Raw genomic sequence first — 27,359 nt, 5'->3', positions numbered from 1 at the left:
TATCCCTGTTGGGCTATGGAAATGACATGCCTGTTTTTATGTAGTGTCTGTTTTGCGCTGTGACTGGGAGCCTGGCTGCCCTGGCCGGCCTCCCTCTGGCTGCGTCCAGCAGACCTTGGCCCACAGGCAGGCCGGAGCTCGCCAAGGGCGGTGGCCCGCTGAGGCCACTCACCCAGAAGGAGTGGTCCTTGCCCCCAGCTCATTCCCTCCTGTTGCTCACAGCCTGCCTGGCGACTGGGTTTGGAATACCTGAAAAAGAGTCAGCTTCCATTAATTAGGCAAAAAGTCTCTTAATAACGGGAAAACACTGTCGGAGCTGGCTCGGGCTTCACTTTAAGAAAGTAGGTTGAGCCCTCTCCTCCCCGACTCAGGCTGAGATTGAGGACTGCCACCAACGTGCTCAGAGGGGACAAGACTCTCAGGGACTGCCCCCAGCCGGTCCCCAAGAACGAGGCATAGATTTTCACTCACTGGGACAGAGCCAAGGCTCTGAAGACCCTTGATTACTTTTTTTTCAAACCTTATACCTGCCTTTTATATTGACCATTATAAACATTTTATAATCTTGGTTTTTTTTTATATTAAAACATAAAAGCAAGGGCACCTGGGTGGCTCAGTCAGTTAAGTGTCTGACTCTTGATTTCGGCCCAGGTCATGGTCTCCGGGTTGTGGGATCGAGCCCAGAGTCAGGCTCCGTGCTCAGCTAGGACTCTGCTTGTCCTTCTGCTCCTCCCTTGATCCTGTGCTCTCTCTCAAATAAATAAACTTTTTTTTATATATTAAAAATAGGGGCACTGGGTGGCTTAGTTGGCTAGGCATCTGCCTTTGGCTCTGGTCATGATCCCAGGGTCTTGGGATGGAGCCCCCACAGCTGGCTCCCTGCTCAGTGGGGAGTCTGCTTCTCCCTCTGCCCCTCCCCTGCCCCTGCTCATGCTCTCTCTCTCAAATAAATAAAATCTTTCTTAAAAAAAAACAAAAAATAAAAAGTAAATCCATTTAAACAAGTGGATCATTCACTTACTCGCAATGAGTGAAAAGGGTAGGGAGTATCCCTTGAGGCGTGCTGACGTGGTGCCAGGCCCCCTACTCTCACGTAATCCTTGCCCTAATACTGTACAAATGAGAGCTGTTTCCAGAGGGAAAAAGAAGGCTGAGGAGGGGGCTCTCAAAGTCTGGGATGACGGGAGATGTCAGGAATGGACCTTGCTTGCTCTGCGGGGACTTCGAGCGGTCCAGAACCAGACAGAGCCACCCTCAACGAGTGAATACATGGAACCCCGAGGACATGGCCGACGGTTCAACCCAGGGCCAACTAGGGCTGGGCCACCCCCTGCAGGCGGGAGGCTGGGGATCAAGGGCCCAAGGAGACCTATCCCAAGAGCCGTGATGGGGCAAGCTGGGAGGGCGCACCCCATCGTCCCCTCCACTCCCGGGTCCCATGGCTTCAGCCTGACTTTGGACTTCAGGGAAGAAAGAAGAGCACCCAGCATGCGCTGGGCTGCACAGGAGATGAGGGAGCGAGCTGCTCGGAGGCCACCCACCGCCGCTCACTAGGAAGCCTGGGACTGGCCATCATTCTCACCAGGGTGACGGAGGGTCACAGCCACAATGGGGAGGACCCTGCCCCCTAACTGTCCTGGGGACCCCGTGAAGTGGGCAGGAGGGGTTTGCTGAACATGCTCAGCCCCCAGAGAAAACGGGGCCTTTCTGGCCTGGCTTCTGGCTTTGTCCCCTGTTATGTGCTCTGTGTGAGCTTTGCTCACTGCTTCGAAAGCACACGCTTGGCCTTCCCCTGTGTCCACTGAAGCCATTCCTTTTCTCTCAGCAGCAGGGCAGGGCCCTGGGACCTGTAAGACCTGGGTTCGAATTCTGCTTCAGCCACTGACCAGCTGTATGATCTCAGCAAGGGACTGAGTTTCTCTGAGGAGGACGTGGCGGGGAAGGACAAGAGGCTAAACCCCCTGAGCAGATGAGGCCCCGACAGAGGGAGCGGCTGGGCCTGGCGGAGGACGCAGGCTGAAAGCCGAGCGGGTGTGATACGTGGTCGGGGGCTGGGGGGTGACACAGAGGCCGGGCACCGGGGGCCTCGCTCCCATGCGTCTGAAGCCGGGAGGATGGGAAACATTGGGAAGGAGGGGAAGAAAGTGAGCCCGCTGGCGCTGGGGGCAGCTGGACGCTGGGGGCCTCTGGACGGTGTCCGGCCACTTTATGCTCTGGAAATCCCCACCTCATCCTGCCCACTCCTGAGGGAGCCAGAAAGCCCTGGCGAGGCCACAAGGACTCAAATCGCAGCAGCCTGTGTCAGGAACAGGACAGCAGAGAAGCTGAATCCTCTCTGACCCCGGCCGATGACCCATCACACGTGCCAGCGTCAGCTCAGGACACTGGCCTGGGTTCCACCTTGGCCCTGGGAACGCCAGCGCTGGCCTCCACACTGCCCCACCTTTCCACTCCGCCTGTGGGTCAGCACTGCCTCTCAGCAATTTCTGGAAGCAACAATAATGACAAGCTCTGAGTCCTTTTCCAGAGGAAAGGGGATTTGCCAAAGAGGTGCTTCTCCAGGCGTGCTCTCCAGACCACCAGGAGCAGCAGCAACAGCTGAGAACTTGCCAGAAATACAGACTCTAGACTTTTTCCCCCCACAGCCCTCCTGCAACAGAAACTCTGAGGGTGAAGCCCAGCAATCCGTGTTTTAACTCACTGAGGCCCACTCCAGTGTGAGAACCACTGCTTCACGGCCATGAGTACAAACGCTCCAACAACATGGAACAGTGTAGATGCATCTCACAAGCCAATGTCATGGGAAGAATTCAGACACCAGAGAGAACATTCTAAATTATTTCATGTACATAAAGTACCAAGACAGGCTGAGAGTCATCCAGGCTGTTAGAAGCCAGAGGTTACCTTTAGGAGCAGGTCAGGGGAAGAGTTGGAGAGACTCTCTGGAGCGGTGGTGACCTTCTCCTTCCCAATCTGGGCGCTGGTTACACGAGGTGTAAACATTTAGCAACCTGTACGCTTAAGACATGGGCGCTATCTATATTCTGTTATACTTACATTAAAAAAAATTGTTTTAACCATGTGAAAGGGCAAAAGAGACGTGCCACCTTCCTCTTCATTGTCTAGCCTAATGCTTGGGTGAAATCACTTGGGGATGGTTGGGAGTTCTGTCCCTTGGCTCCATAAAGTAAAAAAAAAAAAAAAGTCAGGCATTCTTTGATCCTTGGCTAAGAAGGCTTTATGAATTCAACTTTTATGAATTCAACAGACGTCAGACAAGCAGGCTAATTAAAACCAGAGAGAACACATCCAAACTCATTGCTGCCATTTTTGGTAAATGCCGCTGCACCCACCTCGTCTCGGGGTTTGTAGATACTGTTTCCACAGAACAAGCCACCTCTTTCAACTACCCTGGTGGATATTTCACAAAGAGTTTATCTTGGAGGGGATACCAGGAAGTGATGTTGCACAAGGGGAAGACATTCTGTGCACGTTGGATGCCAGTGTTGGGGATGGGCTGGGGGCCAGAGGAAGAATCTCACCTCACCTGCCAGGAATTTTCTAGACCAGACATTTCAAGGCCTTGACACCACAGAATGTTAGCTTTGTGGCTCCACTGCCTATCTACCTAGGGGCTAGAGTAGACTCAGAACAATGTTCCTTATGAGGAAAATCTCAGCCCGCCTGGAAGGATATTGTAGGCTCATTTACCTTAAGGATATCAATTCTCCCCCAAACCCCCCCACCCCGAGTGAGTAGCTAACAGGCAACAACAGACGAGCCGCCTCTATGTGCTTAGCTGGGAGCTCCACCTCAAGATGATCCCACCAAAACGTCACCAGGCACTCCACCGAGAAGGGGAGGGAGAGTCCATGTCTCCTTCCAAAACCCCTCTAGGACCTCCCTGGATCAGCAGAAGCCTGCACCGCATCACCCTGCAGAATGACTTGCGCTTGGTTGTGTTTTTATGTGAAAACATCAACTTACACTGAAGGAGGCACAGAGGAAGAGTCTGAAGAAACCTGTTTGTGTGTCTGTAAGTGTGCGTGTGTGCACGAGCCTCGTGGGTCCAGGAGAAAGACCACCCTACTGGATTGAATAGACTGGAGTCCATGCATCACCTTGGACTCTCTCTATAATGCACATTCCTGGGATCCACTTCAGCCTTACTCAGTCCAAAATCTGGGCATGGGGCCCTGGGATCCATCTATTTAATAAGCTCTTAAAAGTTTAAAAATCACTGCACAGCAGCTCCTTCTTCCATAGAAGCCCTTGAGAGAAATTGCTTAGCTAGTCTTAGTCCTAAAGCACTTTCTCCTGAGCACTTGGTCAGTTTTTAATCCCTGACTGAGGAGAATGAGTCACTGACACATTTTCCCTTTTCCCATGGGCTACTAGGAAGCTCAGGCATAATTTGACCACATCCATAGCAAAAGCCTTTGTACTGGGACTTTCTTCACCTTATCCCCCATTGTTTTATGTCCCCACCTTTTTGTTCTCCTTTCTGATGTCTTTCTTCTTTTTAATTTATACTATGTTGGATAAGTGAGACATGAGTATAAATATTATTGTATTTATGGGTGGAAATATTACCTGTGCTGATTTGCATCCTAATGCACGAAGACAAGAGGTACTACACACTGTGCAACACCACATTAGTCCCACTACTTAATTAACATCTGTCCAGGCTACATGACAGTAGAGAACCAGGAGGCCCAAGGGGAGGCCATATGTTCAGCTCACACAACCGGTGAGAAGCTGAACAGGGTTGACAACCTGTGCCTGGTTGGTGCCACTCAACCAAGGCTCTCAGTGACTACACGGCTTTCCTCAGCATGCTACAGCAAGATTTGGAAGCCATGGAATTCCTGCTCAAAATGTTCTATTTTTTTGACCCCTGACAGAGGGGGAGGGGCAGGTCCTCACAACACCTTGCCCCAGGTTAGGCCTTATGTATTTTTTTTCTTCAAGTTGCCTGAATGATTGTCTCTTTCTCTAACCAAAAAAAGAGCCTAAAACTTAAATGTTAAAAGAAAATGATAAAAGTAAATTAAATAATAATAAAATAAAGGAACCATAAATCATGCATTATAGAATATTATGCAAGTATGAAAAGGAGATGTATGTACCTAGTTCATCGAAATACATTTTCAGGGTACCTGGTGGCTCAGTCAGTAAAGCATCTGCCTTCGGCTCAGGTCATGATCTCAGGGTCCTGGGATTGAGCCCCATATTGGGTTCCCTGCTCAGCGTGGAGCCTGCTTTTCCCTCTCCCTCTGCTGCTCCGCCTGCTTGTGCTTGCTCTCTCTGTCAAATAAATAAATAAAATCTTAAAAAAAAAAGAAATACATTTTCCAAAACACATTATTTAAGGGGAAGAAAAGGTAATTATAACCATATGTATTTTTTTAATGTTCTATAGTTTGAAGAAAGTATTTAATGCTTTATTTTTTTATACAAAAGAAGCTGTTTTATTCATATACAAGATTGGAATATTTTTAAAACATAGTATTTTCTTTTTCTTTTTTTTTTAACATAGTATTTTCACAGAGCAGTATCCCTTTTTAAATTTACTTGAATATTTAATGCTTTAATTTTTTTGTTGTTTATTTACGGAATTTATTCTGAGGTTCTGAACTCAAATATTTTTCCCAAGCTGCTTACCAACATTTCAGACTTTTATTGATGCCCTTTCTATTTTTAAATAATAATTTTATTTAGATATAAGTCTCATTCTACAAATTTACCTTTTTAGAGTATACAATTCAATGGTTTTTAGTATACTCAAAGAGTTGTGCAACCATGACCACAACCAATTTTAGAATATTTGCATCATCTCTCCAAAAGAAATCCTGTCCCCATTAGCAGCTCCTCACCCCCCACGCCTCAATCCTTCCAGCCCTAGGCAAACATTGATCTATTTTCCACCTCTATGCTTTTATTTGCCTGTTCTGGTTAGTTCTCATACATGAAATCAGACAATATGTGGTCTTTTGTAACTGGCCTTTTTTTACTATAGCAAAATTATTTCATGGTTCATTCATCTTTTTTTTTTAAGATTATTTATTTATTTATTCATGAGAGATACATAGAGAGAGAGAAAGAGAGAGAGAGAGGCAGAGACACAGGCAGAGGGAGAAGCAGGCTCCACGCAGGGAGCCCGACATGGGACTCGATCCCTGGTCCCCAGGATCAGGCCCCGGGCTGAAGGTGGCGCTAAACCACTGAGCCACCCCAGCTGCCCTCATTCATCTTATAGCATGTATCAATATTTGATTTCTTTCTAGGATTAAATAACATTCCATTGTATGGATTTACCACATTTTATTTATCTATTCATCAGTTGGTAAATATTTGGATAGTTTCCACTTTTTGCCAGTTACGAATAATGTTGCTGTACACGAACATTCGTGTACAACTTGTGTGTGAATATATACGCTCATTTAGCTCGAGAATACACTCAGGAATGGAATTGCTAGGTCACATGGTAATTCTACGTTAGCCTCTTCAGGAACTGCCACACTATTTTACATTCCCATCAGCAGTGTATGAGGGCTCCAATTTCTCTATATCCTCACCAATGCTTGTTATTACCTATCTTTATTATTACCACCATCCTAGTGGATGTGAAACAGCATTTCATTGTTGTTTTAATTATTTTTTAAAAGATTTTATTTATTTGTTTATTTATGAGAGACACACAGAGAGAGAGAGGGAGGCAGAGACACAGGCAGAGGGAGAAGCAGGCTCCATGCAGGAAGCCAGATGCGGGACTCCATCCCAGGACTCTGGGATCGGCCCCGAGCCAAAGGCAGATGCTCAACTGTTGAACCACCCAGGCATCCCCATTGTTGTTGTAATTAGTGGTGGTGCTGAGTGAATTTTCATGTGCCATTTGTATAACTTCTTTGGAGAAATGTCTATTCAGATCCTTTGCTGTCTTTGGTGTCATCTAAAAAAGCATCGTCTAATCTGATGTCAAAAGCATTTACAGCTGTTTTTCCACTAACAGTTTTATAGTTTTAGGTCTTACATTTAAGTCTTTGATCCATGTTGAGTTAATTTTTGTAAATGGTCTAAGGTAGAGACCCAAATGCATTCTTTTGTCTGTGAATATTCAGTTGCCCCAGTATCATTTGTTGAAAAAACTATGCTTAACCCACTGAATGCTCTTGGCACCCTTAGCATCTATGGTCAAAAATCAATTGACCATAGATGTAGGGCTTGGTTTATGGATTCTCAGTTTTAGTCTACTGACCTTTATGTCTATCCTTGCATCAGTCTTGAGTTGGTTTGTAATAAGTTTTGGAAATCAGGAAATGTGAGTCTAACTTTATTCTTTTTGGGGGGTTGTTTTGGCATAGGTCCCTAGAATTTCCATATGAATTTTATGATCAGTTTGTTAATTTTTGCAGAGAAGCCAGCTGGGATTTTGATTTGGATGGTACTCAATATGGAGATCAATTTGAAGAGTAATACCATCTTAACAATATTAATTCTTCTGATCCATGAAAATGGAATGTCTTACCATTTATTTAGGTCTTCTTTAATTTCATTCAATAATATTTTATAGTTTTCAGAATATAAGTTTTTTTTTAATTTTATTTATTTATGATAGTCACACAGAGAGAGAGAGAGAGGCAGAGACACAGGCAGAGGGAGAAGCAGGCTCCATGCACCGGGAGCCCGACGTGGGATTCGATCCTGGGTCTCCAGGATCGCGCCCTGGGCCAAAGGCAGGCGCCAAACCACTGCGCCACCCAGGGATCCCCGAATATAAGTTTTGTGCTTCATTTGGTTAAAATTATATTCCTAAATATTTATTGACACTGTAAATGGAATTCTTTTCTTAATCTCACTTTTTGTGTGCTTATTCCTACCATGTAGAAATACAATTGATTTTTGTATATTGATCTTACATCTTGAAACCTTGCTGAACTTATTTCCAATAGCTTTTAAAGTGATTCCCTAGGACTTTCTAAATACAAGATCATGTCATCTGCAAATAGAATTTAACCCCTTCCTTTCCAATCTTTCATTTCTTCTTCTTTACTAATTGCCCCAGCTAGAACCTCCATTACAATGTTGAGGAAGTTATTTTTTATACCTGGCTTGTTGAGTACTTTTATCATGAAGGAATGTTGAATTTTGTCAAATGCTATTTGATGTCAAATGTCTATTGAGGGGGATCCCTGAGTGGCTCAGCGGTTTAGCGCCTGCCTTTGGCCCAGGGCGCGATCCTGGAGTCCCGGGATCGAGTCCCACGTCGGGCTCCCGGCATGGAGCCTGCTTCTCCCTCCTCCTGTGTCTCTGCCTCTTTCTCTCTCTCTCTCTATCATAAATATAAATAAATAAATCTTTAAAAAAATGTCTATTGAGATGACCACCTAATTTTTATTCTTCATTTCATTGTTATAGTGCATTATTTTTGTCTTAGAGAGAGAGAGAGAGAGAGAGAGCACGTGCACGTAAGGGTAAAGGGTGAGTGGGAAGGGGCAGAGGGAGAGGGAGAGAGATAATCCAAGCAGGCTCCTCACAGCACAGAGCTTGATTTGGGGCTCGATCCCACAATCCTAAGATCATGAACTGAGCCAAAATAAAAAATTGGACACTTAATTGACTGAGATACCCATATTAATTAATATCTGCATGTTAAACCAACCTTGCATTCCTGAGATAAATCTACTTAGTCATGGTGTATCATTCTTTTTATATATCAGTTTCTTGGTATTTTGTTAAGGTCTTTTTCACTTATATTAATAAGAGACATTGGTGTATAGTTTTCTTGTGATGTTTTGTCTGGTTTTGTTAACTCTCTATTTTTTATGTTTGTGATGCTTCTTCCAGAATATAGCATTTTTATAGATAAGAATTCATTTCTGGGCTGGCCATTCTGTGTCAAAGATTGACTGCCTTGGGGGGAGTCCCACATCCCTTGTATTATTGTATTTTATGATATTTTATGATCTTCATTACATATATACTCAAAAAGTTTGAATTAATATTCCCTATCTATTCTACAGATGAACTTCATAACCATTTTTAAAAAGATTTTATTTATTTGAGAGAAAGAAAGAGAGCATGAACACAAGAAGGGGGAGGGGCAGAGGAAGAAGGAGAAACAGGCTCCTCTCTGAGCAAGGAGCCCAAGTGGGGCTCCATCCCAGGACCCTGTGATCATGACCTGAGCAGGCACTTGACCAACTGAGTCACCCAGGCGCCCCTAATCTTCCTTTCTGGTAACATTTAAGTCTCATTACATTGGCCAACCCCCAACATGTTAATAGTGATGAGAGCAGGATCCGCCCTGATTTTCTAGCATCACTGTATTTTTGATGTGCACAGTACTCTTTATCATGATAAATTTTCCTTCTCATCTCACTTTTAAAGGTCTTTCCTAGAGTTTGGTATTTAATTTTGTCACTAACCCACTGATGTGCTATATTGTATTAAGATTGCTTAATGATTATGAAATTGCCTCTAAATCACTCCGAGAGCATTTTTTTCAAGAGAATTTTAATTAGAGAATTAAAACATCTCATTTAACAATTCATTCTTGGGATACCTGGGTGGCTCAGTGGTTGAACCTCTGCCTTTGGCTAAGGGCATGATCCCGGGGTTGCTGGATCAAGTCCCACATTGGGCTCCCACCTGCTTCTCCCTCTGCCTCTGTCTCTGCCTCTGTGTGTGTGTGTGTGTGTCTCATGGATAAATAAATAATATCTTTGAAAAAAAATTCATTCTTCTTCTGTACTTGATTCATTAAGGAAAAAAAAATCTGGATTTTTTGTGAAGGTATAAACATAAAACAGCCTTTTCTTCCCCATCATGGCTAACAGTTTTCCTCTCTCCAAACTCACTACCCTGCTATATAGCAGGGCTCTTGGAGGCCACTTTGAGGTTAGATCCCATAACTTCTCTGCCTCCTCCATTTTTAGAAGTATTTCTGCATTTAAGATCTATCTTATTCATTTTTTTTCTCAAAAGATTTATTTATTTAATTTTTGAATAGGTTAATACATTGACATAGCTCTAAAAATACAAAAAAATATGAAAAGGTATGTACACTAAAGTCTCCTTCCCTCCCACTCTTGTTCCTCATTTGCCCAGGCTCCCTCCTCTGATTATTGAAACTCATTTCTCATAACTCCTTCCAGAAGTTTTTAGGTCCATCCAAATAAATTTGAATGTATTTCCCTCTTTTGCCCTGATGGAAATACAATACATACTCTTCTGCCCTTGTTTTTGTTTTCTTGAGATATTGTGGGATCCTTTCTTGATCAGAATTTAAGGTTGCCTTTTTCTTCCTTTTACAAAGGAATCTTATTCCATTGATGGAAATGTTTAGGAATATTTTTTAAAGAGAGAGAGAGGACACACACACACACACTCAGGTGTGTGTGTGTGTGTGTGCATGCACATGCACTCATGACAGCAGTGAGGGGTGAAGGGGGGAGCCCTATGAGGGGCTCAATCTCATGACCCTGAGATCATGACCCAAGCCAAAATCAAGAGTTGCATGTTCAACCAACTGAGCCACTCAGGCACCCCAAAGGTTTAGCAATTTCTAATTGGCATGACCTCTTCCTGATAGAGAGACACTAGTGTCTTCAACAACTTGCTCTTGGAAGCCTGTGCACAAACCACTCCTCACACCTGCAAGCAGATTCTTGGGCTAGATTCCTGCAGGTGGGATTGCTGAGCTAGAGCATATTTGCATTTTACTTTGGTAGACATTGCCAGCTATGATGGGGGGCTTGCCTCTCAGCTTCACCATTCACCAAACTTTTGATTTTTTACCAATGAAAAAAAAAAAAAAAAAAAAGGATCCTAGTGTGGTTTGGATTTCCCTCCCTCTTATGAGACATGGGGTTGAAAATCTTTCACGGGTTTTTGAGAGTGATCTGTATTTCATTTTCTGTGACCTGTTCTTAGGTTTTGCCCATTTGTCATGTTTAAATTTTCCAAAGTTCAACCTCACACTAATCAAAGTTCCTCTCCCCTCCTTCCAGCACAGGATAGAGTACTGTGGTGGCGTCAGGGGGAGGGGCTTGGCCTGGAGAAATATCCTCCTCCTCCTCCCCTTCCTGAGGGTGGAGGAGGGATCAGGGATCAGGTGTAGTCCTGTGGCTGGCTGTGCACCCATGGTAGGAGGCATCCCACTGGCTCAGCCTGGCTCTTATGCTGGCTCTGATGGGTATTTAAGGTGGTCCTGGGCTAGTGTTCCTCTACACCTCTTCTCCTTTCCCTCCATCCACTGCTGAGACCATCCCTCCCAGAGAGGCCAACACATCCCCCTCTGCTCCTAGAGGTACCTGACTGTCTCCAGTTCAGGCAGCCCATTGCTTGGCTAAGTGGCCACCTGGGCAGCCCCCTCTCTCTAACACTTGCTAACCTCTGAGCTTGGGGGAACCTCAGGGGATTCTGGGGTCTTTACATGGGCTGCTCTGGAGGCCACAGAGAACAAAGGTCAGCGTGTCTCATCTTCTAGGGCACACCAGGCCATGGTCCCTTCAAGCCCCACAGCATGAGGTCTCCCAGTGGGGCCTGGCCTTCAGAAATCCTCTTCCCCGGAAGCCAACACTGGTCCCATGTTCCGTGTATGCTGAGCCTCAGGAAGCATGAAGGAGGGAGCAACAAAATGGCATCATAACCCTCTGCTCTCAGAACTCTCTCCAGGAGACTTGGGAGTGACTCCTAGCTGGGAGCCTCCCATTCTTACAGGAACCCAGGGCTATTCCAAGGCTCCCTGGAAACCATTGCCCTATTTGCCCCAAATATGGCACCCCAAAAACCAAGCTGCTCCCCACTTCTTATTTTATCCAGGCAGAGTGCAGGGAGGGGGCACACCTCCTTCAGCAACCCCTCGGGGCTGCCGGCTGACACCCCCCCCCCCCCCCCCCCCCGCTGCAGCAGAAATTCCAGTAGAACTAAGCCATGTCTGGCCTCAGCAGCAATTCCAGAATAACTGGAAAAACCCTGCTCTGCATCCTACGATGCTTCCATCACCCTGTTCTGTGCGTCCTCCTTTATACATTTTCCTTCTCATTTTGACTCTTGATTTATAAGCTGCATGCATAGTTTTTCAAGAACTTTAAGGTACAAGTCATTCATCGGTGATGCTTCTTAATCTTAATTAGTATATTTAGTGGATGAACCCGCTGGTCTTGCCATAAACTCAATGCTTAATTTCAGCTTCTGGTGCTGTGGTGGCTGTCACTGGTGTTTCAGTGAGAAGCTGAAAGCTGAGGCTACCTCACCCAAGAACTCACTCCGGTCTTCTGCTGATAAAGGACAGATGCTCAAACTCACCACATGAGCCAGACAGAGCAGGAAGGGGTGCATGGAGTGGACATGTCAAGGACTGGGGGAAGGTTCTACTCCCAACTGTATAAGCTCTGTGACCCCAGCAAACCCCTGCCCCTCCAGCAAGTGGGGACAGGCTAGGGGATCTCGGGCACCTTCTCAGTCCTCCTCACCCACTCTCCGTGACTTTCATGTCCTGACTCCTTGTTGCCTGCTTACACCAAGCACGTGCTACGTGCAGAAATGGTGAGGCCCTCCAAATGATTAAATACTTACTCTTATTCTCAGAGCCTTTGGGTTCTTTGAAGAGCTGCTTAAAAAATCCCATTACCTGGGATTTTTACAGCTTTTCCAGAAATCTAAAATAAAAAATTTATTTATTGTTTTTAAATTTCCAATATCTGAGGTTTTTCTGCCCTCCCTTGTGTCTGCCATCACCTGCCACCTTCTTCATCTGGGGCCCTTTCAGACGACCTCCTCCTTCCTCCCTCACCCACACTGCCACAGCTCAGTGGTGGTGTGGCCTCTGCCATCTAGGCTCCACTTGTGGCCATGCTGCTCCCTGGTGCTTGTCATTAACCGTTTTCTTGCACATAGGAATGTTTAGTTCATCCTTTTCAGCCTCTAGCTTTCTTCTTCTTTTACAAGCTTTATTCATGTTGCAGATTATGTACATAGATAGGTAGATAGATAGATGATAGGTAGGTAGGTAGATAGATGGATGGATAGATGGATGAGGTCAGTAGGTAGGTAGATGGATGGATGGATGGATGGATGGATGGATGGATGGATGGATGGATAGATAGATGATAGATAAGGTAGGTAGGTAGATAGATGATGGGTAGGTAGATAGATGAGGTAGGTAGGTGGACAGATAGATGTAAATGTATATCCCACACTCTCTGGCATTTGCACACCTTTCTGTGAAAAAGAAATGTGCTCAACCCTTCTATATCACTGTCTAGTTCCCAGGTTTAAAACTAATTTCACTAACTTCTGTTGCATCACCAGGAAAGGGGTGCTGTTCACTTTGGATCTATCACAGTCTGTTCCGTCCTGTACACAAATTGTGTCACTATGTCTAACCCCATCCCTGTCTCTTGCGTGAGTGTCCCGGGCCACTGGGCTGTACAGCCGATGGTGGTGCAGTGGGAAGCGGGTGGCTCTGGAGGACTCAGGGTCCAGCTGGCACTCAGCAGCTGTGTGCCCTTGAGAATGTTCTTTGTCTCACCGTGTTCTTGCCTCTCAAAAGAAGTTGCTTGGATTAGAAACTTATTGTGAAGCAGATGCTCAATGAGCCGTTACTGTAATGAGTAGCGAGCCTTCCAGGTCCTGGTGGGTGCAGACCCTGTTGCATCAGACTGTGTGCAGATCCCGCTTCCTGCCAAATGTGCCTCCTCTCCCTGACCTCAGGCCCAACTTCTCCCTCACAGTCCTGCTTCCTGTCCCACTGGATCAGTTCAACAGCCCTAAAGGAAAACCGAGCTCATTCTTTACTTTTCTCCCTCTTGAGCCAAAAGCAAGCCAACAAGTCCAGTTTGGAAGTTCAGCCTCCTATCATCCTCAGAGCCTTGCTCTCCAGCTTCCTTCAGGTCTCCACTTAAAGTTACCCTGAGACAGAGCACCCGACTGAGCCTAGCACCCTCCCACCCCTTGCCCCCTCTTCAGTTCTTTCTCTCTCCTGCCCACCAGTTAATCATTTGGAGGGTCTCCCCATTTCTGCGTGTAGCAGGTGTTTGGTGCAAGCGGGCAACAAGGAATCAGGACGTGAAAGTCAGGGAGAGTGGGTGAGGAGGACTGAGAAGGCGCCTGAGATCCTCCAGCCTGTCCCCACTTGCTGGAGGGGCAGGGGCTTGCTGAGGTCAGAGCGTACACCCCTGGGCTGCTTCCACATCTTGGCTGCATTAAACACTGAAGCGCTTATATCTTCTCAAAGTGGTGTTTTCATCTTCTTTGGTTAAATACCCAGGAGTGGAGTTACTGGATCATAGAGTCGTTCTGTTTTTAATTTTTTAAGGAACCTCCGTTCAGCTTTCCAGTGCACGGGGGTTCCTTTATCTCCACATTCTGGCCGACACTGGTTTCTTGACCTTTTAATTCTAGCCATTTTGACACGTGTGAGGTGATATCACATTGTGGTTTCGATTTGCATTTTCCTGATGACAAGAACGTTAAGCATCTTTTCATGTCTGTTCGTGTCTTCTGTCCATGTCAATTGGGTTATTTGGGTTTTTGGTGTTGCATTGTAGAAGTTCTTTACATATTTTGGATACTAATCCTTTATCAGATATATCATTTGCAAATATCTTCTCTCATTCCTGCCTCGTCCTTTTGCTGGCATTTTACTTTGCTACACAAAAGCTGTTAATTTTGGTCCGGCCCCCATAGTTCATTTTTGCTTTTATTTCCCTTGCCTCAGGAGGTCAATATAGAAAAAATGTTTCTATGGCCGATGTCAAAGAAATTACTGCCTGTGTTTTTTTCTAGGAGTCTTAGGATTTCAAGTCTCACATTTAGGTCCTTTATCCATTTTGAGTTTGTTTTTGTATATGGTGAAAAGAAGTGGTCCAGTTTTCCCAGCACCATTTGTTGAAGGGACCGTCTTTTCCCCATTGTATATTCTTGCCTCCTTTGTTGAAGATTAATTTACCATATAAACATGGGTATATTTCTGGGCTGTCTGTTCTGTTTCATTGATCTATGTGTCCGTTTTTGTGCCAGTACTAGACTGTTTTGGTTTCCCCATCAATTATTTCTATTCCCCCTCCCCCTTCAGTTATTTTTTTTAAAGGTTTTATTTATTTATTTGAGAGAGAGAGAGGGAGAAGCAGATTCCCTGCTGAGTAGGGAGCCCAATGCTGGGCTTGATCCCAGGATCCCGAGACCATGACCTGACCCGAAGGCAGACACTTAACAGACTGAGCCAGCAGGCGCTCCTGCTTTTTCTACATTTTTCTACTACAAGCACATGTCCGCAGACCATGCTGACAGCAGAGCATCTTCTAGGGCAGCTTTACGAGGTCCTTCCCTTACTGGAGCTTTTCTACCAAACCAGAAACTTCATCATTTTTCCTCTGCTTTGAAGTACTTCCTCACTCCTGTGGCCCCTATTAGCCATGCGAAGGTCAGGCCTGGTCTTATAGGCTGTCTCTGGCACCCCCAGGGCTCTGCTTCAGAGCAGGTGCCCAGGTGACTCACCTACATTCACTACATGCCCTCAGCCTCTGTGGAAGATTCTTTCCTACAGCTCTTGCGTCAGCCCCCCATTGCCTCTCTCCTGACACCCCCTCCTCCTGCCTGCCCTAGCTCTGCTCTCCATTAAGACTTCTGTTTCTGACCAGCAGCAGTAGCCATGACCCCACCTAGCCAAAGTGAGGGGCAGTATGGGGCTGAGCTCCCTGGTGGCACCTGCTTCCACATCTGCCAAAGATGCTGTGGTTCTGCTCCATAAGGATCTTGCTCAAGACTGGTCCACAGACTCACAGTGTTGGCATTCCGGGGCCTCACCCTGGATGTTTTGAGTCAGAATCTGTGTCTTAACAAGAGCCCCAGGTGACTCCGTGCATAAACATCTGAAAAGCCCTGGTCTAGAGGACACACCTCCCTGTGCCCACCGTGCCATCATCTCCCACCTCCAGCAGCTGGCTTGGGTCACCACAGCTAGGTTGCAGCCAGTTTCCCCCCATCTTTCCCACCACCTTTTCCCATGTGCCCTGCCCTGCCCTTCCAGGCCACTGACTCATGCAGAGAGGCTCTCTGGCCCTCAGCCCAATGCTGGGAGGTTTATCAGTCACCCTTGGCTCATATGCCTGAAGCCACATAGCTAGCACAGAGAGCAGCCTAGGAACCACCCTCCCCCCACTCCTGCCTCTGATTCATGCTTGCCAGCCTTCAACCAGTCTTTACAACAGCATCTTTTAACCACATCACATGGATTTCAGGTTCCCCCAACAAACAAATCAGACAGATGGGGCGTGATCCTCACCATACCATTTACCAGCTGTGTGATCCCAGGCAAGTTGCCAGACCTCTCTGACTTGCAGCTTCTATATCTATAAAATAGTGGTAATTATCACATGGACCTCAGGGAGATAACTCATCCACTCGTTCATTATTGCAAACCACCAAAGTTTACAGAGTACTGTTCTGTGCCTAGCACCAGAGGCAGCACCGGACAAGAGAGACCAAGTCCTGCACTTCAGGAGCTTCCTAAGAAGGAAGTGGCTCGGGCAGCCCGGTGGCTCAGTGGTTTAGCGCCGCCTGTAGCCTAGGGTGTGATCCTGGAGACTCTGGAGAGTCCCACATCAGGCTCTCTGCATGGTGCCTGCTTTTCCCTCTGCCTCTCTCTCTCTTTCTCTCTGTGCCTCTATGAATTAAAAAAAAGAAAGAAGAAGAAGAAGGAAGTGGCTCAATGGTTGAGCATCTGCCTTTGGCTCAGGTCATGACCCCGGGGTCCCAGGATCGAGTCCCACGTTGGGCTCCCCGCAGGGAGTCTGCTTCTCCCTCTGCCTGTGTCTCTGCCTCTCTCTGTGTGTCTCTCATGAATACATAAATAAAATATTTTAAAAATAAAGGAAGGAAGGAAGGAAGGAAGGAAGGAAGGAAGGGAGGGAGGGAGGGAGGAAGGAAGGAAGGAAGGAAGGAAGGAAGGAAGGAAGGAAGGAAGGAAGGGGCAGACCCAAAACAAAGACATGGGCACCAGTGTCAGCAGGTGCCGGGTGTGGACAGCACCGCAGCAGTGCTTGCTGAGCGAGTGAATGAACGACACACGAATGCAGCTTCCCATCACAAACGTGCCCTGTGCACTTCCACCCCAAAGCCACCTGGAACAGAGAGACATAGGCTTAAAGCTACTGAGGAGCTGAAGAAAAACATGAGGAGATGGTGGGAGGGCTGTCGGGCTCCCCAACAGTTAATGGATGTAGAAGAATTGAAGTGATTATAAAAATATTTCAGATGTAGAGCACAGTTTCCTGAAATAGGCAATAATTGAGGTGGAATTAGAGTTGTTTTTCAGAGGGTTTCACGAATTTGTGTGTGTGTGTGTGTGTGTGTGTGCACTGTCTTAAAGATGGAATACATTTTCTCAGGGTTTCAGAGACCATCATTTAAAGAAAACGACAGAGATGGTTTGAAGGCAACCCCAAGGCTCTTGTCATGCCATGAGCTTCCTTCTGAGGGCTCTCTGAGCTGCCCTAGATCTCAGATTTTGAGAGCTAGCTAGGAGCCCCAAGAACACCCACCTACCCCCATGTGTTCTGGGTGAGACACTGCGGCCTGTATTTGCCCAGTGTGAGTAGGTGATTACAGGCAGTAGAAAATGGATAGTCAAACCCAAGTGCCCCACTTCCCGGCCGAATGCCCTTCACAGTACATCATGCAGGCTTCCGTGGGTTCACAACAATGCCCAGTCTACACTGGCGAATCTCAAGTGGATCCCACCAGCCAAAGGGAGCCAGATGCCTAAGGCTGTGCTGTTCCTTCTGCAGGACAGCCAGGAAAAGGCAAATGAGGAACAGATTGGCGGTCTCTAGACGGTGAGAGAGGGGCTGACTGCAGTGGGGCACAGGGAATTCTGGGGTGATGGAGTGTCCTGTAGGTCGAGTAGGGTGGTGGTTGTACTAACTATTCATTGGTCAAAACTCCTAGAACTGTACACTAACAAGAGGAAATTGCAGTGTATGTAAATTGTACTTCAAGTTTTAAAAATCAACCTAACATAATACATGGTGACGATAACGATAATCATCTTCAATGCCAAAACCCAGTCTGTGTTCAGGGCCATGACACGGAGGCTTTGACGATGCCCTTGGTCAGAGCAGGGAGATGCCCTGTTCCTAAGAGTCAGCTTCAGGCAAGGATCTCTAGCTGCACACCCTCCTCCTGGGAGCTCAAATCAGCACGCTCCCACCCCAAACAGGCTTTGCTTCCACTTATCTGGCAGGCAGTGAGCGCCATTGGCCTGCCCCGTCGTCCTTGCCCATCACCTGCCATGGGGATGGCTCCTCCCAGCTCCTTCCCAAACCACCGTCACTGACCCTGTCATTCCTCTTGCACATTTTCCCCAACTGAGCCCCTACCTGGCACTCCTGGCTCATACCTGGGTGACACCTGCCCTCTGGCCTTGGGCCTCAGCCTGGCCTGCCCATAGCTTCCACCTCCTCAAGGATGCAGTAGGAACACCCTGACCCAGTTCAGAGACCTCCACAAACTGGACCCACCACACAATTAACTCCTGCATTGCCCACCCCACCGTGTGGCCGTGGGACCTCTGGCCACTTGCCCTCTGCTCCCAGATCAAGCTGAGAACAGCCTCAGCTCCCTTAAGAGGCATAAAGGCAAGTGAAAGAGGAGAGAAGGGGATGTTGGCTGGTAGGCCGGAGTCACTGAACCCTAAAATTAACAGGTTCTGTCTGGATACTGTCAGTGATGGGGAATTCACTGACCCCCATTGTGTTCCAGGATCCAGCAGATTTCTGATGAACTTGACCTTGGCCTTCCTGAGTCTTCTCTTCACATTCCCAACCAACCAGACTGCAGGGCAGAGGGTCTCCTCTCCATCTGACCGGATAGAAACCTCTCATTCTCTCTTGTTTTCATCCCCTTGCTGACTGGGGTTCAACTTGCTGTGCGTGGAAACCACCCCTCCTGACTGCGAGCTGTGGGTTCCTTGCCATGTTTGTAATAAACTTTGTCCTACCAGGTGCTCCTGGGAGGGATGTCCCCTGCAAACGTGACCTCTTGGCCACTACATTGTCATCTCTGGCCATCTGAAATCACAGCTTTACTCTCTGAGGCAAAGGACCAGACAGCAGGACAGGACTTCTCCAACAGATCCCACAGGCACCCCATGTCCCAGGACACGGACACTGGGACTACCAGGGGCTTTCTGGGGCTCCCTGGCTGGCCGTGGTGCTGAAGGAGCTCCCCAGGCCCTCACAAGCCAGGCCAAGCTGCCCCAAGGTAGGCCCTTGTCTTAGTGCTTCCTGACCTCTAACACCTCAATACTTGTTTCTGCTTGGCTGATTATTTATGGGCCAGGTCATCAATGGGATATCAGCAGACCTGCAGGCAGGTAGGAAAGGAAGCAGCATCCTAGGACAAACTTTCTGCATTTATCTTTAGGTAGCTGGTTCCAGGAACCAGAGCCATCCTTAGTCTTCAAATCTCCCTGGCCAGAAATTCCTAATTCCTGCCTTAGGTAAACAAATATATGCTCTGCCTGGAGCAAGGGAAGCCACCCTTCTTGAATATTCTAAGGTCACCTGACCAACTACCCAGATGTGTTTGGACTGGGGTGAGGGGAAGAGAAGGGGGTTGGGAACTCACTCGTGAGGAACTGAGGGCAGTGCCTGGGGTAGCCAGGGCACCTGCTATAAGCAGAGGGGTCAGTGGGAAAGGGCAGGAGTTGCCTCAAGTCCAGACCTCCATTCTTTACATTTTTTTTACAGAAGAAAACAGAAACAGAAAAGGAAAGCTTTCCTGAATCTCTAAACTCTATGAAAACATGATAGAAATTCTGCACCTGTAATCAAGAAAGATGTACCTGCATAAACACAGCCTGTACATACAGTTTTTGTACCTCTTAAACCTCCCTAGAGGCCATAGGAGCCTAGGTTCTGGACCCTCAGATGGATGGGAAGCCACATGGACCCTAGCGCGGCTCTCCTGCCTAGCACACCGTCCTAACCCGCTAACACTCTCCTTAGGGATCTGCTATGTCCCTCACCACTCTGAGAGCCCATACCCTAGAAGGCCCATGTTGGCAAAAAAATGAGGTTTGCCTGGACAGTCCTGGTATAATTGTATTACACCCCTTTTCCTGTGAAGAGTGCCCTGGTTTAGATGATATATATCCACTATGGTCACCCCAGAGGAGACAACCATTCTATTACCCCAGCTGGTGGGATGGGGAAGGGCTTGTTCCTACAGCTGCCATACAACGTCATCCTATCAGAGAGGCCCCCATTCTGCCCACCAGACCTTGCCACCAGTGGATGGCAGGAGGTTTGTCCCCACAGGATTCAAGTTTTCCGACTCCTGAATTTACTGTTGTGTGACTGTCACTCGCTAATAGTCCCCAAGACCTTACTTTTGTGTCTGTACATCTTTCCTTTCTTCACTTTGGTTTCCCAGAGTTCTCCTCACTGGTTTTGCTGCTCTTTCTCTTGAATGACTCGAAAGTTGTTTACTTGAAAGCTAGTTATACAAGCCACTTTAAGCATTTCCCCAAACTGCATCCTATGAATAAAATAAACAAACTTCAATTATAAAATGATACATGAATGCATCCAAATTGCAGTGGTTAAAGTGTAATTTTCATTGACAAAGATGCGGTCGCCCAGATGTGCAGACTATTCCAAATTTCATCAAGTCTGAAGGGGAGTAGAAGACCAGACTCTGAATGGAATATTTAGCCCAATGACCCGAACTGAAAATTGTTCTCTTTCTATTCCAAAGCACTCAAATCGGTGAAGCTGGAGAGCCTGTTTCCAGTCACTCTCCTGAGAAGCAACTGGACCGATTTCCATGGAGACCAGGGGATCTGGAGGTTTGGAAAAGCCCTGAAGAAATTGGTGAGTGGTTCCCGGAAGGTTGATATTTCGAGGGACAACGTGAGACCTGAGTTACTCTCTCAGAAGATGAGAGAACACACCACGCCAACCAACCAAGAGATGCAAGGCAGAGAACCCCGCAGCTCCACCCCGATTCAGAGAAACTCCATCTTCAATCGCACCATGAGACAAAGAAGCAAAGGCAAAGCCAAAGACACTCCTGAACAGAACACCCACCACCCAGCAGGTCAGTGCCCGGGACAGCTGGCACCACTGCTGTCCCTTGACTTCCAGGTGGAGTTATCAGGACTGAAAGGCCCTAATTAAATGAGAGAAGAATAAAAGGCCTTGACAAATTATCAAGGACAGGTCCAATAAAATGAGACACTTCGAAGCTGTTATCTAAAGAATTCAAAGTCCCGCAATATGATGATGTGGGCACTTCAGGAGAAAATGTTGACCCAAATTATACAGTAAGACTGGCTTCTATTTAAAAGAAACATCTTGTTCTAGGACTCAACAAAACACCCCCAGACGTACATGCATTCTAGCAGGGAGGCTTGGAGCTGTCCACATTTGGGGATATCTGGGAACATGAGCTTCCTGAGCAGTGAGGTCCTATCTTTGCTCTCTCACTGTTGCTGTGATGCCAGAGTTTCTGCTGCAGTGAAAATATCTGAGATTAATACCTTGGGAATAGCTTTGCAGCTGGATCCCTTAATCTTTCAAACCTGTCCCTAGCACATCTTATCTGCTCAAAGTATATTTCTTGAGCAGAATAAGGTACAGAAACTTCGACAATCGGCAGAGGAGGCTGTCAGAACTGCAAACTCCTTTCTCTGTAACTTACCCGCATGCGTGAGTGGGCAGCGTGCTGGGGCTGTGGAGTAGGTGACAGTTTGTTAGCTCCTGGGGGTGCAGCAGCTGCCACCAGTCTGCTACCCTACATGTGCTGGACGTGGCAAAACCTGCTTTAGACCCCGGGATTTCATCAACTCATTCAAGACATTCACTAAACTTCATATCGGGTAGCCTTTGGCCACATGTTAAACCACCCTCGATATACAGAGACAAAACAACAATATTTATTCTTTCTTGTGATTCTGGGGGTTGGTTGGGTGGTTGCTCTGTCTGAGCCACTTTGCCTGACCTCTGCAGTCAGCTGATCGCTATCTGGGGATGGAAGGTCAAGGAAGCCTTGCTAGACTCCCTGGAGGCTAGTGAGCTCGTTGTCCCCAGGTGGGCCTAGCTGAGACTGCTTGTCTCTGTTCTGTGTGGCTGCTCGTGCTCCAGCAGGCTGGCTGGGGCTTGTTCACAGAGCAGCAGGCTTCCCAGAGATCAAGCGCAGAAACCACTCTCAAGAGGCCTGGACTTGGGCAGCCCTGGTGGTTCAGCGGTTTAGTGCCGCCTTCAGTCCAGGGTGTGATCCTGGAGACCTGGGATCAAGTCCCGCATCGGGCTCCTTGTATGGAGCCTGCCTCTGTCTCTGCCTCTCTCTTTCTCTCTCTGTCTCTCATGAATAAATAAATAAATAATTTTTTTTTAAAAAGGCCTGGATTCAGTACCTGTGGAGTTACTTCCACTACACTCTGCTGGTCCAAGCAGCTCACTCGCCAGCCCAGATAGAAGCAGATGGTCAACCCGACCCCACTGCTTGATGAGAGGCGTGGCAATTTGTGGGTGTTTGCTATCTACATAGACTAACAAAATTATGCATCAAGTACCGAATTAAGAGCAAGAAAAATGTGATGGAGGCTATATTCCACGCTAAAGTTGTGGAAGCTGGGTGAATGGTACATTAGACTCCCCTCTCAACTTTTGTGTATGTTTGGAAATCTTACTAAATTAAAAGTTAGAAATATATTCACACACAAAGAAAGTTGGAGTCTCTACCCTTAAGGGATCCACAATATGGTAAAGATGTCATTCTATTGAAAGCAGCATCTCAAAGTTTACAAGACAGGTAAAGGCAAAAAACAAGACCCTTCTGGCGGGGTTAGGAAAGATTCTGCAAAGATGATACTTTAGATGAGTATCGGAGGGTTCATGAGGACATGGCCAGAGGGAGAATAGGAGTTAACTTGGCTGAGCTTTTATAGGTCCTCAGTGCTAGGGGTGTCCTTACTATACTCGTTTTATTTCATTTCATCTCATTCATTCGCTCACTTATACGATTCTACTTATTTGAACGAGAGAAAGAGAGAGAGAGAGAGAGAGAAAACACGAGCAGGGGGAGGGGCAGAGCGAGAGAGCGAAGCAGGGAGCCTGCTCCCCACTGAGCAGGAGCCTGATGTGGGGCTCAATCCCAGGACTCTGGGATGATGACCTGAGCCAAAGGCAGATGCCTAACTGACTGAGCCACCCAGGCACCCCATTACACCCATTTCACAGATTAAAAAACAACAACTGAAGCAAAGAGAGACAGAGTCACTTAACCTCAAATCACACAGCTAGTGAGTGGCCTGGCTGGAGCTGGAGTTCAGATCGTTCTCGTCCCAAAGTCTGTGCAGATGGAGAGGGGGTTAGGGTAGCTCTTTCTAACAGGAATATAATGCAAGCCACATATGTTGTTTTAAATTTTCCAGCGGCCACATTAACAAAAGTAAAAAAAAAAAAATGGGTAAAATCCATTCTAACAACACATGTTGTTGAGCATAATGCATCCACAATATCTTCATTCCATCATGGAGCCAATAATCAACATAAAAAGTTAGTAATGAGACAGACATTTTGTATGTTTTTGCGCTAAGTCTTTGAAAATCTGTTGAATTATTGGAAATATTTCATCTGGATTTAGGTTTCATAAGATGTACAGTTAGAAAAGCATATTTGCGTACCCAGACTGTTCCATGTACCCTTAAAAGTTTTCTAGTAACTGAATTGAGTATTGGTTTTTACATTTAAATTTAAGTTAAGTTAAAAAGAAATGAAGAATTCGGGGCACCTGGGTGGAGCATCTGCCTTTGGCTCAGGTCATGATCCTGGGGTCCTGGGATCGAGTCCCACATCAGGCTCTCTTTGGGGAGGCTGCTTCTCCCTCTGCCTATGTCTCTACCTCTCTCTGTGTCTCTCATGAATAAATAAATAAAATCTTTCAAAAAAATATGAAGAATTCACTTCCTGAGTCACACTAGCCACATTTCAAGTGCATACTAGCCCCATGTGGCTAGCAGGGGTCCTATCGGATCTTGCAGGGTTAGAGCATCGCAAGCAGACAGAAAAGCAAATACGGCTACCCAGGGTCAGGAGCCGGGGGTCTTTCTGAGCAGGAGCAAAGGCGGGTGTGGGGTTGCATCTAAGATGAGGCTGGAGAGGGGAACCGTGTCAAGGTGGAAAGAGTTGTGTGGCTTCCCAAGCCAAGCCGAGAATGCCGACGCCAGAGTAACTAGAACAAGGGTCACTTCACTTCTTGCCACCCTCAAAGATGCATTGATGTCCAGACCATAAATATTTTCATCAGACTGAGAGTTTTATTTTTAAAGTTATTCCCTGTTTTGCTTCCCTGGAGCTAACTCCCAAGACAGCCCAGAGCTGCTTGATCCAGAGTCCAAGGGGAAAATGCCCCCTGCTCTGCCTCCAAGAAGCAGACAAAACGGATCAGCTGGCATCGGGCTTCTCTGGCCCACTCCCACACGACAAAAGAAGGTTTGTGCTCTGGGTTCACAGTTTGTGACTGCGGTGGGGAAGCTCTGCTGAATGGCAGCCTTTTCAAAGTCACACAACCTGACCGATCACCCACCCACGGGTGATCTGACACTCCAGGGGTGGGAGCTTGACTTATCATTTAATAGCGATTGGGATTTGGACCTTGTCAAGTTAGATGTTAAAAGATTGATGAATTGCAAATGATTTTTGTCCAGTAGAAACAAGAACACTGGTATTTCTGGTTTTCTTGGCCTCTGAGACATGAATCTAAGTTTGCAATCTCATTTCTAATATTCTTTTGCCATTGACTGGATACACACACACACACACACACACACACACACGTATGCACATGAAGTTTCTTGCATCATAATCATAATGTTTGTAGAGACGGCATCCCAGGTCACCAAATACGTGCAAGCCGTGGCAAATTCCCCTCCAAGGGTGTGAGAGGAAGAACAGCCCTCCTCACTCCTCTTCCTGCCCCCTCCCAGGGTGAACTTGCTACTGTCCCTGTCACAGAGAGAACTGCCTGGAAGAGGGGAGATGCATATTTTCTAACTCCCTGCCTTTCTTAAATGTCACAGATTCACTGGAAAATGGACAGTCTGTAAATGAGCCCCTGACCCTGAATTCGCCCCAGAGCAGAATGCTTCGGTGGAGAATCCCAAAACAGCCAGACCCAGGAGCCAAGAGAACAAGGTGAGAGATAACAAACTGCAGGAGGGGCCGGTTAATGACCAGGTATGGAGGGGGGGACCATTGTGGCAAAGTCTTGGCAGGTCTGCAAGCGCGTCTTAGGTATTTTTTTTCAAGTAACGTGTTACCCATATTAAAGAAAACAAAAACAACAACAACAAAAGAAAACAAAAAGACTCCACAATCTTCTTTTTTTTTTTTTTTAAATTACCCATTGTCACTCTTCCATCACAAAACTAGGAAATTGTAGATATTACAGATTTCGAGAAGTAGAAAAGGAAAATCGCTGTATTGCACCACCACCAGAGAGGTTTTAATGTGTTGTAACTGTTGCAAGGCTTTTTATCCCCTTATACGGTTTATGACTATTTTCTCTTCATAAAATGCGATTTACTCTATATCCTGTCTTTGAATTTACTTAATAGTATATCAAAAATACTTCTGCATGTTACTAAATATTTTTCTACACAATCGGTCAATGACTATAAAATAATCGATAGTATGATTAGTATAGTATGATTAGATTGCAATTCATTAATCATGCTACTATTCTTGGGCATTTGGGTATTGTAGCAGCTAGGAGTAAATTTAGCTGCATGTAACCAAAAAGCCCAAATGGCACAGCTTAAGGAGACAGAGATCTATTGTGGAGGAAGCCTGGGGAGTTGAGACAGCAGCTCCTTCATGCCTGGAGGGACCCAGTCTCCTACGCAGTTGTCAAGGGGATTGCCAGAGCTCCGGCCATCACAGCCACAGTTCAGGAGGAAAGCAGAGGGTGGTGGGGCGCATGCCAGCCTACTCTGCTCTCCTTTTAAGGAGCTTCCCTGAAGCCCACTCAACAACTAGTGCTTATACCTCATCGACCCAAACTGACTGGGTCCTATGGCCACCTGCGCTTGCAAGGGAAGCTGGGAAATGTATGTCTCTTTCAAAGCAGGTCTGTCTCCACCTCCAGTAAATTGGTTCCATACTAAGGAATAAAGGAAAATGGATACAGAGAGGCAACAGCAATCCCTGACCCAAGGGAGTTTCCATTTTTTGCTGGTTTGTAAACCACACTATGATAAGTATCACTGTGGCAAAATCCTGGTACGCATCACTCGTTATTTCTTTAAGCTAAATTCCTAGAAATGCCACACCTCCTACAAATCCCTGGATAGTTGCAAGGAAATAGTATTCCTATATTTGTACCGGGGAAGTATGGGCTAAGCATCTCATCCTGGAACCAGGTGGTAGGCATCCTTTCACTTCCTGATACTGCTTTGACCACAGGCCCTTTATTTTATATATTTATACTTAAAATGTTTACATATCTTATACATTTATATAATTTATTAACTTACATATTTATTATATAAAATTATATATTATATATAATTTAATAATTCAAATATGTAATGCAATATACTACAATGTAAATACTTTGATAAAAATATGAATTTATTGATATGAATAAATGAGTACCTAGTTCACTTACACATAATTCTACATTAAAGGCAGCTGCTTCCTGTTGCCTCTGTTCTGGTGTAAGAGCCAAAGAACAACACTGTAAATATCCGCCCACCCACACAGGACACGCCAAGAGACAGTGGATGAAGTCGCTCATCCCTCATGTCCAGGGCTCGCTGGGCAGGAGTGACAGTACAAATATTTGACCAGCAGGACCCAACACTGTAGCAAGAGTCCCAGAGGAGCAGCAGAAGGCCCCTGGGACTGAGGAAGGGAAGAGATCAGTATACGAATGTTTCCATATTTTCATAATCAATAAAAAAGAGGATAAGGCTATGGAACTTGGCCAGAAGGTTTTGTTTTGGACAAAGACCTTCAACTGTTTGGATGAGGCCCACCCACATGGTGGAGGATAAACTGCTTTATTCAAAGTCAATTGATTAAAGTGTTAATCTCAAAAAACACCTTCACAGAAACAGCCAGAATAATATTTGACCACATGTCTAGGCATCACGGCCCAGCCACGTGGACATCTGAAATTAACCATCACATCCCCCATCTTCACCCTAGTGAGGTGGGTTTCAAGAGAACCACCTGGAAATCTCTGACATGTGGGGCACAAAAGGGCCAGAAGCTGGCTTGCTCCTGGGAACATCTAGAGATAAGCTGGCCGACAGCCTCATGGGAGGGGAGGAGAGGGCTGAG

At 46.4% G+C, this 27,359-nt stretch overlaps 1 protein-coding gene across 3 annotated transcripts in view; it reads right to left on the bottom strand.

Annotated features, from left to right (window-relative positions):
• NEU2 (neuraminidase 2) overlaps positions 1-27,359 on the bottom strand; it is an 84,266-nt gene that overhangs the window by 29,387 nt on the left and 27,520 nt on the right. The window contains exon 3 of one of the 3 annotated variants that reach the window (XM_072796718.1): positions 5,130-5,307. The exons of 1 other annotated variant lie outside the window; for it this stretch is intronic. The gene's annotated coding sequence lies outside the window, so the exon portion shown is untranslated. The remainder of the gene's footprint in view (positions 1-5,129; positions 5,308-27,359) is intronic. One more of the 3 variants, XM_072796719.1, reaches the window with a different exon arrangement.

This window comes from Canis lupus, chromosome 24 (genome assembly GCF_048164855.1).
Source record: "Canis lupus baileyi chromosome 24, mCanLup2.hap1, whole genome shotgun sequence".
Taxonomy (NCBI): domain Eukaryota; kingdom Metazoa; phylum Chordata; class Mammalia; order Carnivora; family Canidae; genus Canis; species Canis lupus.
Note: the sequence above shows the minus strand (reverse complement) of the source record. Positions and strands in the feature narration are given on the sequence as shown.